The 13,878-nt window shown below is 27.6% G+C and overlaps 1 long non-coding RNA gene across 1 annotated transcript in view; it reads right to left on the bottom strand.

The window, feature by feature from the left end:
- LOC111612431 overlaps positions 1 to 13,483 on the bottom strand; it is a 42,730-nt gene extending 29,247 nt beyond the window's left edge. Inside the window, exon 1 of the long non-coding RNA XR_002754603.1 lies at positions 12,368 to 13,483. This is a non-coding gene — a long non-coding RNA (uncharacterized LOC111612431). The remainder of the gene's footprint in view (positions 1 to 12,367) is intronic.
- Between the last annotated feature and the right edge of the window lie 395 nt (positions 13,484 to 13,878).

Genomic DNA, 13,878 nt, shown 5'->3' on the forward strand with positions numbered 1-13,878 from the left:
ATTGTTTTATATATATATATATATATATATATATATATACAATGGTGCCTCGTATAATATACATCTCGAATAACAGATGCTGCGAACAACGGACTTTCTGTTTGGCCGTTACGTGACTCGAGCAACAGACTGGCTGCTAACAGTGTGGATGACTTTTGCCGTTGCCAATGACAATCTACTATTTTTATAAAATATTAGTATTATTAGAATATATTATTAGTATATTTGAAGTACAGAGCTCCCGTTGGGATTCGGCTTGCTCCCTTGTTTATTACATATATCACCTCAGTGCAGGGTATTTACATTTATTCAAGTGTTGTGCAAATCATGGCTTCTAAAAAAACAAAGGTGATTTCAATTTTAGTAAAACAAGAAATCATCAGGAGGAGTGAAAGTTGACACGGACTTCCTTGTCAAATGGGGAGAGGTTCAGGAGTTTACGAACACTCACTATCCAAACACAGGTGAGGCCAACAGAATCAATGATCTCTACAATGACACCCTTGCCCATCATATCCAACAGGTGTTGAAGAAGAGAGAGAAACAGACCACCTAGGACATGTTTTTCAAGAAGCCAGCTGCCAAAAAACAAAGGATGGAACAAGAGGAGTTGACCACTTTGGACATGTTTTTCAAGAAGCAAGCTGCCAAAAAACAAAGGATGGAACAAGAGGAGTTGACCCTGCAAGCTCTGGTAGCCTCTCCTGAATCTGACTCTGATTAAAAAACAATTAAAAAAGACCTGCTGCAATGTGTAAAAAGCCTGTATCTGTATGAATGTGTGAAGAAAGTGTTCCTCCAAGTCTTCCTCACATCTGACTACCCAGCATAATTGGCGACTACTCGATTTTCATTTTTTTTAATGGTACAGTACGGTTATTTTATGCTGCAGAACGAATTATATGTTTTAACATGTATTTCTATGGGAAAATGCGTTTTGTGTAACAGACTTTTCACTTAACGGACGTGCACCTGGAACAGATTAAGTATGTTATACGAGGCACCACTGTATATGTAATGAACAAAAAAAAAAAAACAGTAGAACTGTTTTCTTTGCTCATTGAATGTCCATTATTATCATTTTTTTGCTTTTACTTAAAGCTTTGTCATCTGTCATAGTTCTTTCTTGTCTGTTGGACATTCCCTATATTAAATAAATACATAATAATTTGCACAAATCTGTATTATAAAAAAGTTTCATAATTAATTACAAAGGCAGCTGGGAATGCATAATAATAATAAAGAAAATAATCAGTATTATTATTAAAAGTGATTTATAAATATTCATGCAGATTATCTTCCAATACTTCAACAAGATTTGTTTAACTGCATCATATAATATTAAATCATTTCATAGATTAAATCTGAATTCAATCATTAAGTATAGAACAGTATCTCCACATTTAATAAGTTATAAATATGCAGAATTTCATTAAATGACAAGTTTCATTGAGACATTCTTATAATAATTCAAATTTTAAATGATTTCTCTACATAAAATACATATTTCATTGTGAATTGTCATGATCTCATATTTCTGAAATTTAATGTTTGATTATTATTGAATAATATTAAGTCAAACAGTATAAAATTATTTGAAGTCTAATTAGAATTTTTGTATTTCATTTTTATTATTTAATTATATTAAATAAAGATTTGATTAATTCACAAGTTAAACAAATTTGAATAAACTTTTGAGGCACAAGGACATCTTAATTCATTAACTTGACAATGTTAATCAATCATATTCATTAGATTTATATAAACAAGTGAGAATTATTGTGTGTTTAAAAATATCATTTAAAGTGTATTTATACTGTAATTTTTTTAGAATAACCTGCAGGCTATATATTTTAAAGTAAATTTGAAAGCAGGTGCAGAGTATACATCAATTTTAAATTGCAATTACAAGCTCACCCAACAGATTTTTTTTTTCAACTTACTAAAGTGTTAAAAATTGTGAAAAAATCCTTTGCATGCCCCCCACACACATTCATCTGCCATCATTTTTTTCCAGAAACCATCAAAGATACACACAAGTATTTTTATATTATAGGAAAAATTTATTAGTATTTTCATAAATTTATAGTCTATCTAACAAAAGGTGATCTTTACAAGATCATTTTTAATGAATGGTTTGTCACTTTCATTGAAAATTAAGACTTGACTCAAACTTTTACCAATTTTCATTATAAAGTGAATTTTTATGACTGAAATAGGTCTATCATTTTAAATATATATAATTAACTTGTAACAAATGCACTAAATACTAGCTAATATGCAAAATACTTACACAACCAAAAATCCAGCTCAACCAAAAACAACATAATGGAGAAAAATGAACATTTTCAATTGCCTTTAGCAATCATCTTCAAGTTAAAAACATATTTGGAAACTGATATCAGAATAGAATTGATGATGAAATGCAATCATTTAGAATATAAAAACGAACAACTTCTGATTGGCAGTCAGTGGTCGTGTGGGATGTAAATATCGAGATGTAAACATAATATCACCAATAAATATCCAATAATGCCCTCCAAGCTGGAAATAATGTGTTGTCCTTGTAGCTGATAGCTGTGTTGTTTCTATTAGCCTTGAAAATTTCTAGCATTTCCAGGTACTTAAATAGAGAAGTTGTGTTTTATGAGTGGAATTTTTGGTTGTGTAATTATTAATTTGTGGCTGACCATAAATAATTATATGGTCTCATAGAAAGAGGATAGTTCAGTGTGTGACATAATCTGCCAAGAGAAGGGGAGGATAACAATTTTGTGATACCATATTTCATATTGTGCCATACATGATTTTAATGCAATATATGTCACACTTAAAATATATTCTTTAAAAATTTAGTTTTAGCATTTAAATTTATCTAATAACAGTAAAAAAAAATAGGAAATGTGTACCATGCAATCATCTTACTGTGGTAGATAACACATTATAATTTGTTACAGCCACAAAGTGGTTGGTGCAATTTCTGTGACTATAATAGTGTGGAATTTGCACCATTGTATTCTCATTATTTGTAATTTATCTATAACTAATCAGTTAATGTTTTTACAAGTCTTAACTCTAAAGAAAATTAGGATAAGTTGTTATAAAATTGTTGTAATGTTGCTATGAAGTCATAGGTCCAAGATATGTCTCCAAGGTCTGCTGAGTTAAACAAGGTAATTTTATATAGGACTATATCTAGGACTCACATCTGACAGGATGTGGAATTGAGACCAAATACTGTACTTACAAGGTATGTATTTATTTATTATGTTAGACTTGTTAAAATGCTTATCAAATGTTTTTGAACAAAGTTTATTTATAGATTATCATCAAAGAAAAAGGAAATGTAGAGAAGTGACACAATGATATTTTTTAAATCTGCACACTGCAGCACTTCTCATGAGTAGGAGAGAAACAACTTTTGAATTTGTTTGGAATGCTTTATTGGGGAATGTAATGCAGATGCTGAGTGCATGAATATTGATGAAGTTGACATGGCAGGACAAAGTATTTCCATGGACAGACATACCTCCAACATTTCCATTGTGCTAACTGAAGAACACCTTACAAACACAGGTGAGTGCAACACTTTGTTAGCAAGGTGTTGCAAAAATAAAATTTTGATTAATGTGATGCTATTGTCACAGTGTTTTATTTTGATAAAAATCTAAATAAATCATATTATTTATCCACTATATAATTGACACAGTATATTATATTATAATAAAGCAAGGGATTTGTTGAGGAGGAACTTTGTCAAAATGTAAAATTAATGGCATGGAAGCCTCTGAGGGGTTAAAAATGTGGAACTTTAGTGTGACATCAGTTATGGATGTCCTCTTGATGTGTAATGTTTCTTCTTACAAACGATAGTGTTAGCAAAATGGCAAGAAGTAATGACATCTAAACTAAAGATGTTGTCATTTCAGTTTTTAAACTGTACAAAATAAACACAAAATATACAACTTATTACATAAGGAAACACATGTTTTAAGAACTATTATTATTATATATTTTTATTTTTTAAATTTAGCAGAAGATTCCCTATAATGTAAATGTTATTTTAAATTTGGTTTTAAATGGATATTAATTTTTATAAAAAAACTGTTATAAGTACATATTATATTAATATTTGGTTAATGTTTTTAAAAAAACTGAACAAATTTTTAAAGTTGAAAAATTTGATAAATTTTAAAATTGTTTTTATATGTAAACCTTTGAAAGTAATATCATAATGGAAAATTGTTGTCAAATGATGAAAAGGAAAGGTGAAATACAAAGGTTGTATTGTGCTTAAATCTTAGCTCATGCCTTAAATCATGCTGATGAGGGTATCAACAAAAATTATCCATGGAAGGTTTGAATATACCGTATATTCCGGCGTATAAGACGACCCCTGACTTTTACAGTTAAAATATAGAGTTTGGGATATACTCGCTGAATAAGACTACCCCTTTTCCAACACACACCAAATAACTTTTCTGTTACTCCATATTGTCTTGCAGCAGTGCAGTTATGTTCCATGGCAAAGTTTAGAACTTTAAGTTTGAAACTGGCTTCATATTTCATTCTTCTTGCTGGTGGAGCTATGATGGGGTTTTGACTGTTGGACATTTGTATACCAGCTGCCCATGTATCCTATTACTGTACCTCCTTCTCATCTGGCAGGCCAGACTGTGAAAGATGCGTGTTTTTCTGGGCACAGTGCTGCTCTCTCTCTATCCATGAGCTGAGTGGGCCAACTGTAGACCCGCCCTATTAGATGACCCCTGACTTTTGAGAAGATTTTCCTGGGTTAAAAAGTCGTCTTATATGCTGGAATATACGGTATATAAATGGCAAAATTGCATAGTAATAAATTTAATCATTTCTTTTTGATGATTATTATTATTTGATAAATAAAATAATAAATTTGTCATGTTCATAATATTAAAACAAACTGGAGAATAACTCATTTCAAACAACTAACTTTTCACTCACTCCAGCACAAAATGAATTTAAACAACACTGGTCAACAGAGGTTTTCTTAAATAAACAATTGTGACTGCTTCCCTACTAATTCTGATGCACTTATTTCAAACCTGAACGCACAATTTTCCTATAGGGCACCATTTATTTGTAACAGATTAGCCCTTTTAACTGTAATTACACCACAAATAAATTTATTTAAAAACATAATTGTGATTAATCACAATGTGATAAAACTAATTGTGTAATTATGATGGTTATAAAACTTTCAATGGTTAATTTATATTATAATGAATTTTATTTTTGAGTCTTTTTATCTGCACAGTTTAACATTCTGTCTGCTATAGAGTTGGTGTCACATAGTCCCAAGTTCCTATTGCATTGGAGGCATGGAATGCTGAAGAAGAAAAAACTGCACGTGTTGTTATACAAGATATGAAGGTTTTGAATTTTTTTTGTATTAACTACCCTCATTTAATTAACTACTCAAAGTTAAATCAAAGTCAAGGTTCGATCATGACTTATCCAAAAAACTGGCTGAGTTATTGGGTTCAGATTAAAAAGATGGCATTTGTTAGAGAAAGGTACAAAAGTGATAAGACAAATATATATATTTTAACTACCCTTTACTAACCTGCAACATGAAGTCTACTTTATTAACGTAATCTAACATTTTCGATCAAATTAACTGACCTTTGTCAGGATTGAACGAACATTTGTTTGATTTATGACAAATGAAACCAATTATAGAACATTTTAAATTTAAATGCTTTCTCAGTGCTTATTGCACAAGTCCAAAAATAAATAAATAGAATGTACAGATTGATAATGTACAAATATATGCATATGGTAACACACAAAAATAAAAATATAAACTAATAAAAATAAAGAAATTACTGAGCAAATTCGGAAACATTACAAAACTAAGAAAGCAGATACCGGAACTGACACACCTAGCTACATATTTGTCAGTTTTCAATTTTAACAATATAACATAACTCAACATAGAGGAGTGGCAATGAGAAGTCCCATATCAGGGGCACTGTGTGAAATGGTACTAAGGACATTAGAGAATACCATTTTAAAGAAATATGAAGGTCATATACTAATATATGCACGATATGTTGATGACGTCTTGACTGTATGGAAAGAAAAACCAGACATTCAACAATTTCTCAGAGATATTAAACTAACATGTTTGGACTAGACCTCGAGCTAGAACAACAGAACGATAAAGAGATTCTACTTCTATTAATCTATCTAGGAAGTGTAAGAGGAGAGGAAATCACTACTAAAGTGTACAGAAAGGCCATTTATAATCTGTTATTAATACCATGGACCTCCCATGACCCAGCAAGTTATAAACTGGCAGCGTTCAGGGCACTTATAAAAAGAGCGAACACACATTGCAGCAAAGTGCAGGACAGATGTAAAGAATTAGAACACATCAAAAAGTTAGCATGGCAAGTCAAAGTCAATCAGAATAAAATAAAGGCCTTAATCAATAAAACAAGAAAAGATGTTAATGAAAGTAATGAACGAGAAAGAGTAAAAAAGTACACAATACTGGAATACATGGCACCCTTAACCAACATTTACAAAGAAATAGGAGCAGCTACTAACAAAAAGATAGTATTTAAAAAGGAACCCAACAGTATATCAGATGCTATGTATGGACAAAGATCCTATAGACCAGAAGCTTATTCCTGGAGTTTACAGAATATCTGAACAAGATGAGAGGCAGCAAAAAGAACTGTACAACGTTGGAGCTACAAGGTCATAGAAAGAATAAAAGAGCACAAAAGGAACGTACAGAAGGAGCACCCGTTATGGCTTTAGCGACATACATTATAGCAGACCCAACAGAGTTATCAGTGAAATGGGAAAGAGCAGAAATATAACATAAAGTGCAAGACAGGAGACATATTAAATATGCAGAAGCCTGGCATATTCATAAGAGCAGCCTAGTAGGATAGGCTATAAACTTCGAAGAATCATATAAATTATCTGCAGCATGGAGAGCAGGGCATTATGAATACATCAGCATAAAGCATGGACAGTAGAAGCCAGTTATATCATCTATTTCTTTATTATTATTAATTTGTATTTTTATTTTTGTGTGTTAGTGTATGCATATATTTGTACATTATCAATCCATATATTCTATTTATTTATTTTCGGACTTGCACAATAAGTGTTGAGAAAGTGTTTAAAGTTAAAACGTTCTATAATCGGTTTCATTTGTCATAAATCAAAAAATTGTTCATTCAATCCTGATGAAGGTCAACTAATTTGATTGAAAACATTCGATTATGTTAATAAAATAGACTGCATGTTAAAGGTTACTTATTTTTTAGTAAGTGCAGTTTGAGAAGCGTATATATATAAAACTTATTTGCATATATTTTATGAAAGACAACATGATTTGAACATACTTCTCCTGACTGATTCTCTAAGATATGCAATGATGACAACACTGTGCTGGAGGTCTTTGGTATTCAGCACAATTGCATTCCTGTGGAATTACAACTAGGATGTTGTATGTCTCTTAAGATAATTTCTTAGACTCTCATCTGGATTTCTTCAGGAATCTAAGTCATGAACATGGCAAAAGTTCTTCAGGAATCCATTGTGAGTATGAAAAGCTGTTATCAAGGCAGATAAGAATCCAACAATGCTGGCTTACTGCTGCTGGACTCTAAAGAGCAATGTTTTTGCAGTTAAATACAGAATGAAATCTCCAAAAATTCATTTTAGGTAGGTAATCATTACTTATTGTTATTATTTCTTTCATTACAGATAGTTTTTTGCAGCAAAAAACAATGTTAATTACTTTAAAACTAGGCCCAATAGAAAGAAATAGAAAAAATGATTTGAAATTAAAGGGTTCAAGCAAATCTGAAAATGTTTGCTAGAGAGAAAGGATTTAATGCTGAAATGAATGAAATGTTAGTTGCTTAAAATAAAATTTGTCATTTACTGCCATTTTATTTTTGATACTTAATGCAGTTTAGGTAGTGCTGTCTCAGATTTTTCATTTTGCTTGTTTAAAATTACTTAAATAAAATAGTTCTTATAGTAATACAAGAGAAAAAGGTTAATCAAGTCAACAACAGGTCAGTTTATTATTTTGTAAAAGTTTTACTCTTAAATATTTCTTGTATTTTGTTGAAAGGGCATTCAATGACTAGTGAAATAATTGCACATTATAAAATAAGCATTACTCATTGAGACTATTCTAATGTACTTAGCTCAAACAAGGTTTGAATTTACAACAGTTGAAAAAAATTTTAGAATTCATTTACTTGGAACAAATCTTAAAGACAATAATAGCTGTTATTTTTATGTTAGCTGAACATGGCCTACTTTTCAAAGAATAATTGAAGATTTTGATTCACTGTAGAATGGGAATTTTAGGATTGCTTGAGTTTACTAGTCAGTTTGATCTATTTTTAGCTGGACACTTTTTAAATATGGAAATTCTGCAAAAAAGGAAACCTCTATACATCCAAAACCATCTGTAAGAAGTTCATTTTACTAATAGCTCAAAAGGTACATACATTCATTGTTAATGAAAAAATTATTCTGATTATTTTATGTCAGTTAATTCAACACCAGATCTATTGACACACAGGATCAATTAAGTATTGTTCTTTGATACTTAAAAAGCTAGTGTTTAGCAGGATGCCAACCCTTTATGGAATTAAATCATCATACTGGAAAGGAAATAGCACACCACTTATTATAATACTTACAATTATAGCTTTTTGAAAAAGAAATACTACTAAATGTTGATTACAAAACTGTTCAAATTCACAAATGTGTCAGAAAGAAACTATCCAATAATGAAGATGCATTAAAAGTAGATCAGAATTCCAGAAATAAATTTCATATTGCCTAATTATTGACAAACTAAAAACTGAAAGGAAAAGAAAAAGTTTACAAAGAAATACACACATTTTCCTTTCTAAAGTGTCAAATAATGTCATTTCATATACAGAAAAATAAAAGATACTTTCACTGCTCTCAAAAACTAACTAATGCTTATCCAGAAGATAGAAAATAATCTTTCTGCTGAGCTTTAGCACTTTTATACATGTAAGAATCATAACTTCAGTGTAATAACAAATATAAAAACCAGCTTCATTCATGATAAACATTATAAAATAATTGTAGAAGATAAAATTAATTGGGTGTTTCCAAATGTTGATGTTGCACACTTGAGCATTTATTTTTTCAACTCAAACATTTTAAAAATCAAAGTTGAACAGCTATGTGATAAAACAAATTGGATGCCTTGTCTCTGCCAAATGCAGAAGTAGATTTGCTACATTAAATCAGTTAGAGATCTTGATCAAAGACTTTGCAATTAACAAGTAAATAAATACAAGTAAATAAAAAAAATAATAATAAATAAATTTTCAAACTATTACTTCATAATCATCATTTACTTAATCTTAATGTCTTATAAGTTAAACAAGTAGTAGTTGTGACAGCACCATTGTTAGGCTTTGTTTAGACTATCACTTGGTCCTAATTTGGCACTGATCTATATACTTAATTTGGTCATTGGATCAAGAATTACAAAAATATTTTTTGAATTGTTTATGTATCATTTAATAATAGAAATAAATAAGATGATTAAGAAAATATCTATGCTAATTTAGCAAATATTTGAAAAATCTTTATTTTAAAAACAAATAAATAATCTATTAAACATATAAAGCTTATTTTCAAATTATCAAAATTAATTTTTCAAACCAACCAACAAAAGTTCTCTAAACAATTCCTAGTGAAAAAATAAATTTCACACATTTAAAATAATTTAACTGTTGTTTTTCTTAAATAAATGCTACTGCTCTAGATTTTTGATAATTATTTATTTTATTTTTAAAAATTCATACAATATATATATGTGGCAAAACATCAAGTTACAAAGTATTGAATTTCTTTGAAGTTTATGTGGATAAAAATGTGAAAAAAACTATCTAGCACAGAAGTATCCGATTTACATTTGTTGTAAGAAAATGAACATAATCATAAATTTCTTTTTTGTTTTCAATATTATAAAATTTCTGTTATGTATATTTGATAAGAAAGTTTGAATGTGATAATAACAAAGATCACACATTCATTTAAAAAATTAATTGGTTTCTTTCTTAATGTTAAATAATAATAAGATAGATCACAAATTTTTAAATTTGCAAAACTTTTAAGTTTTGCAAAACTAAATTATATCTTTTAGAATTTTTCTTATTAAATAAAACTATTCATGTTTTAAATCTAAAATGATAACAAAAGAAAATGGCAAATTAAAAGATTGAAAAAAAAAAAAAAAAACAAAAATGTTAGTTTGAGTTGGCTTTTTAATCCATATTAAGAAAAAATGTAAGTTTAATATAACTTACAATGTAAAAATTTGCTTTTATCAGAAAATTGAACTATTTTATAAAAAAATATTTAAATTTTAATTTTTAATTTTTTTCCCTCTAAGTCATGAATAATTGAAATAAATTTACAATTACAAAAAATACATATATGTAAAATTACAAATTCATTCTCCCATTTTATCTGCACTTGATATTTATAACAGACATACTGTATATTTATTGTGTTGTAATGTGTTTTCCTCAGACAAAACACATTTTTGTAAGTATTTATTGAAAGCAAAACTGTAAATCTTGAAATATATTTTTTTTATTTATCAGTAAATTAAGAATGATACACACAACTGAAACTTAATTTTTATTACTACTAACTAAACATTAAAAGTCATATATTTTTATAATATTTGTCTTAAACTTTTCAATATTTGTATTGTCATTTAAAGAATATATATATATATATATACTGTATATATAAAACATATTTAAAATTAATTCTATATTAGACATTATTTTTCAATAGGTATTCTTTCTTTTAAACACTGATTACCTATTGTAATTTCTAGAGAAATCAATTAAATTCAATCTAATCATTAAATAATCAATAAAATATGCTACATACTAATTAAAAATATCATAAATACCTTTATTGTAGTTTTTTCTTTTATCTCTAATTTGTTTATTGCAAATTTATCTCTAATAATTCATTTTTCAATAGTATGAAAAATTGTTAAAAATAAAAATTTGTATCAAACTAATGGAAAATAAAGAGAACAAATAAATAAATTTGTTAATGTTTTTAGTTTAAATATGGATTGCTATAGAAGTGCAACAGAAATGGACATTGTCCAAAAGTCAGTAACAGTTCTAATTTTCAAAACTAGTATATATAATCACAAACTATTCAAATATTTCATACACATGGATGAATATAAAAATTCCATATGTAATATTTATATTTTAACAATAATAAACAAAAAACATTAAAAATCTGTTTGTTTTCTTTATTTTTTGAATTCAATATTTTATAGACAGGACAGCTGGAAGGAAAGACAAAAATATCTTAATAATAATTCACCTACCTGAATTTAAATGTACATATAATATACATTCATTAATTTTTTAGATATTTATAGCATAGAAATTCCAAATACATTTTATCAAATACAGCTATTCTTATTTAGCTCTGGATCTTCAATAAAATGTATCTGTTGTGATTATGAGTCCTTGATAAAAAATATTCATATGATATATATATGGTGTGTGTACATATATATATAAATAATTATTCTACTGTACACATAGAATGTATTCTTAAAATGAACATATAGTTTACACACAATAAATTATAAGAAAAAATATATTGTATTTTAAATACCATATTTACAAAAATAAAACAAATATATCACAGTGCAGTGTTTTATATTGTTTGGTGCTTGACTTTGAATCTGCAGGTGCAGGTTGAACATCACTAAATCTACTTCTAGATTTTCATAAATATTAAAAAGTCCTGTTAATAATTGATGTATAGAAAAATTTAAAAAGAATCAGTTTTTATTCTTATTGCCTAGTGAATAAAAAAAGGCAGAAATTATTAAGCAATAAAGTAACAACATGTAAGAACAATGCTATAGTAAAAAGCAAAGAGCAAATATTTAATTACACATTGTGGTTAAAAAAATTTTGAATAATATAATTATCAAAGTAATTATATTTTTCAAATTAATGTTTCTTCATGAAAATAGCAGTTATGCAATAATTTTCAGTGACCTATATTAAATCAGAAAATTTTGTATAAAATGTAGTTTATAAATACAAATATTCCAATACTTTAACAAATTTGAAATTTTTTTATTTTTTGATTAAAAAAGTAATAATAAAGAATTATCATTTAAAGTTAAATAAAATAAAATTCGAATTTTATTATATTGTTTAAAAATTCAGGGAATAACAAAATAATTTCTTAAAATAAATATTAAATAAGAAAAATTCCACAAGAAAGAGAAGCTGCTTACAGCTTGATCAGTGGCACTCTTGCTGTAGGGCACCGGTATCAACCGATCCTGCAATTCACCGCCAATCACCTTGGAAAATACACAGCAGCAAATATATATGCTTTGATTTTGAGCCATATAAATACATGTAAAACAGCTGAGATGTAATTGAAAATGAAGCTACATCCAAGAACTACAATGTTTCTTATTTAATATAGATTATTTGATGATACTGTACATCAGTTGGCAATTTCACAAAATTTTCAATTAACTTTATACATTAAAGAGAAACAAGAATAAAAACATACAAAATAAGCAATAAGTTATTACATAAGTTTTTCTAGGTAAATAAACAGTCCAAAAAAGTACATTTTACTGGGTAGATAACATTACCGATCCTGAAATATTCTCGAAACAATAGAAAAAAAATATTTATTATATTATTTATCAACAAATTATGTGAATTTCAAAATAAATTTATGATATTATCAGTTATTTGTTCATCATGCATTACAATTACCTTATTTTAAGTAATGATTAAAAGCACAACACACACCCATGCAATGTATTGCTTATTTTGAGTATTTTTCTATAGTATAGGAGTCCAAAGGGTTAAAAGTCTCTCCACAATTCTTATACTATATTTCAAATTCATAAAATATATAGTTTAGTAGATATATTAATCCAAAATTTTTCTTTTCAATTAATAATTTTTCTTCATAAATACATAAAAATAGTTTTTGATTTGGTGCAAGAACAATAAAAGTTTGTATATATAAATTACACGTGTGGCACTGGCACTTTTTCACACGAGGCAACCAATTATCGACTTCTTGCTGCAATAATTGATTGCAACAAAATTTGATATATATGTAGATTCATATTGCAATTAAACAATTTCTTTTGTTGTTTTAATTGCAATTTGCATGAAACCACTTTGATCTTCTCATTAGAACAATCTATATTTTTTTCTTACAAAGTACTGTACATACAACCAAACTGTAAAGCATCCAGTCTATACTGTTGTTTTCACTTATAATTAAAATTTAATCAAAAAACATATATAAAGTCACAATCACTATTTCATAAGTAAGACAACTACATGAACATTGAAAGTGAATCTATATTTTATAAATTTATAGAATCAATGTAAAACATTTAAAAGATATATACAACATTACATGACTTTTATATTAGTGACAAGAATACAATTGAAAATTAGTCTGTATTGGAGAAGAATAACGCCGCTTACAGGCAGTGAAGTTGAGTAATTTTTGTAAATAGCTATATTTTATAAATTTATAAAATCAATGTAAAACATTTAAAAGATATATACAACATTACATGACTTTTATATTAGTGACAAGAATACAATTGAAAATTAGGATTGAACTATATATTGGCCATTAATTAACAAACATTTTATTTTCTGCATTATATACTTTAAACTTAATTAAAGGACACCTACATTTTATAACACTAAATACATGTACATTAACAGAACAACTTTATCAAAATGTAAACAGAAAGAT

The sequence above is a fragment of the Centruroides sculpturatus genome, unplaced genomic scaffold (assembly GCF_000671375.1).
Source record: "Centruroides sculpturatus isolate CEXI.00-Female unplaced genomic scaffold, Cexi_2.0 scaffold1444, whole genome shotgun sequence".
Lineage (NCBI taxonomy): Eukaryota > Metazoa > Arthropoda > Arachnida > Scorpiones > Buthidae > Centruroides > Centruroides sculpturatus.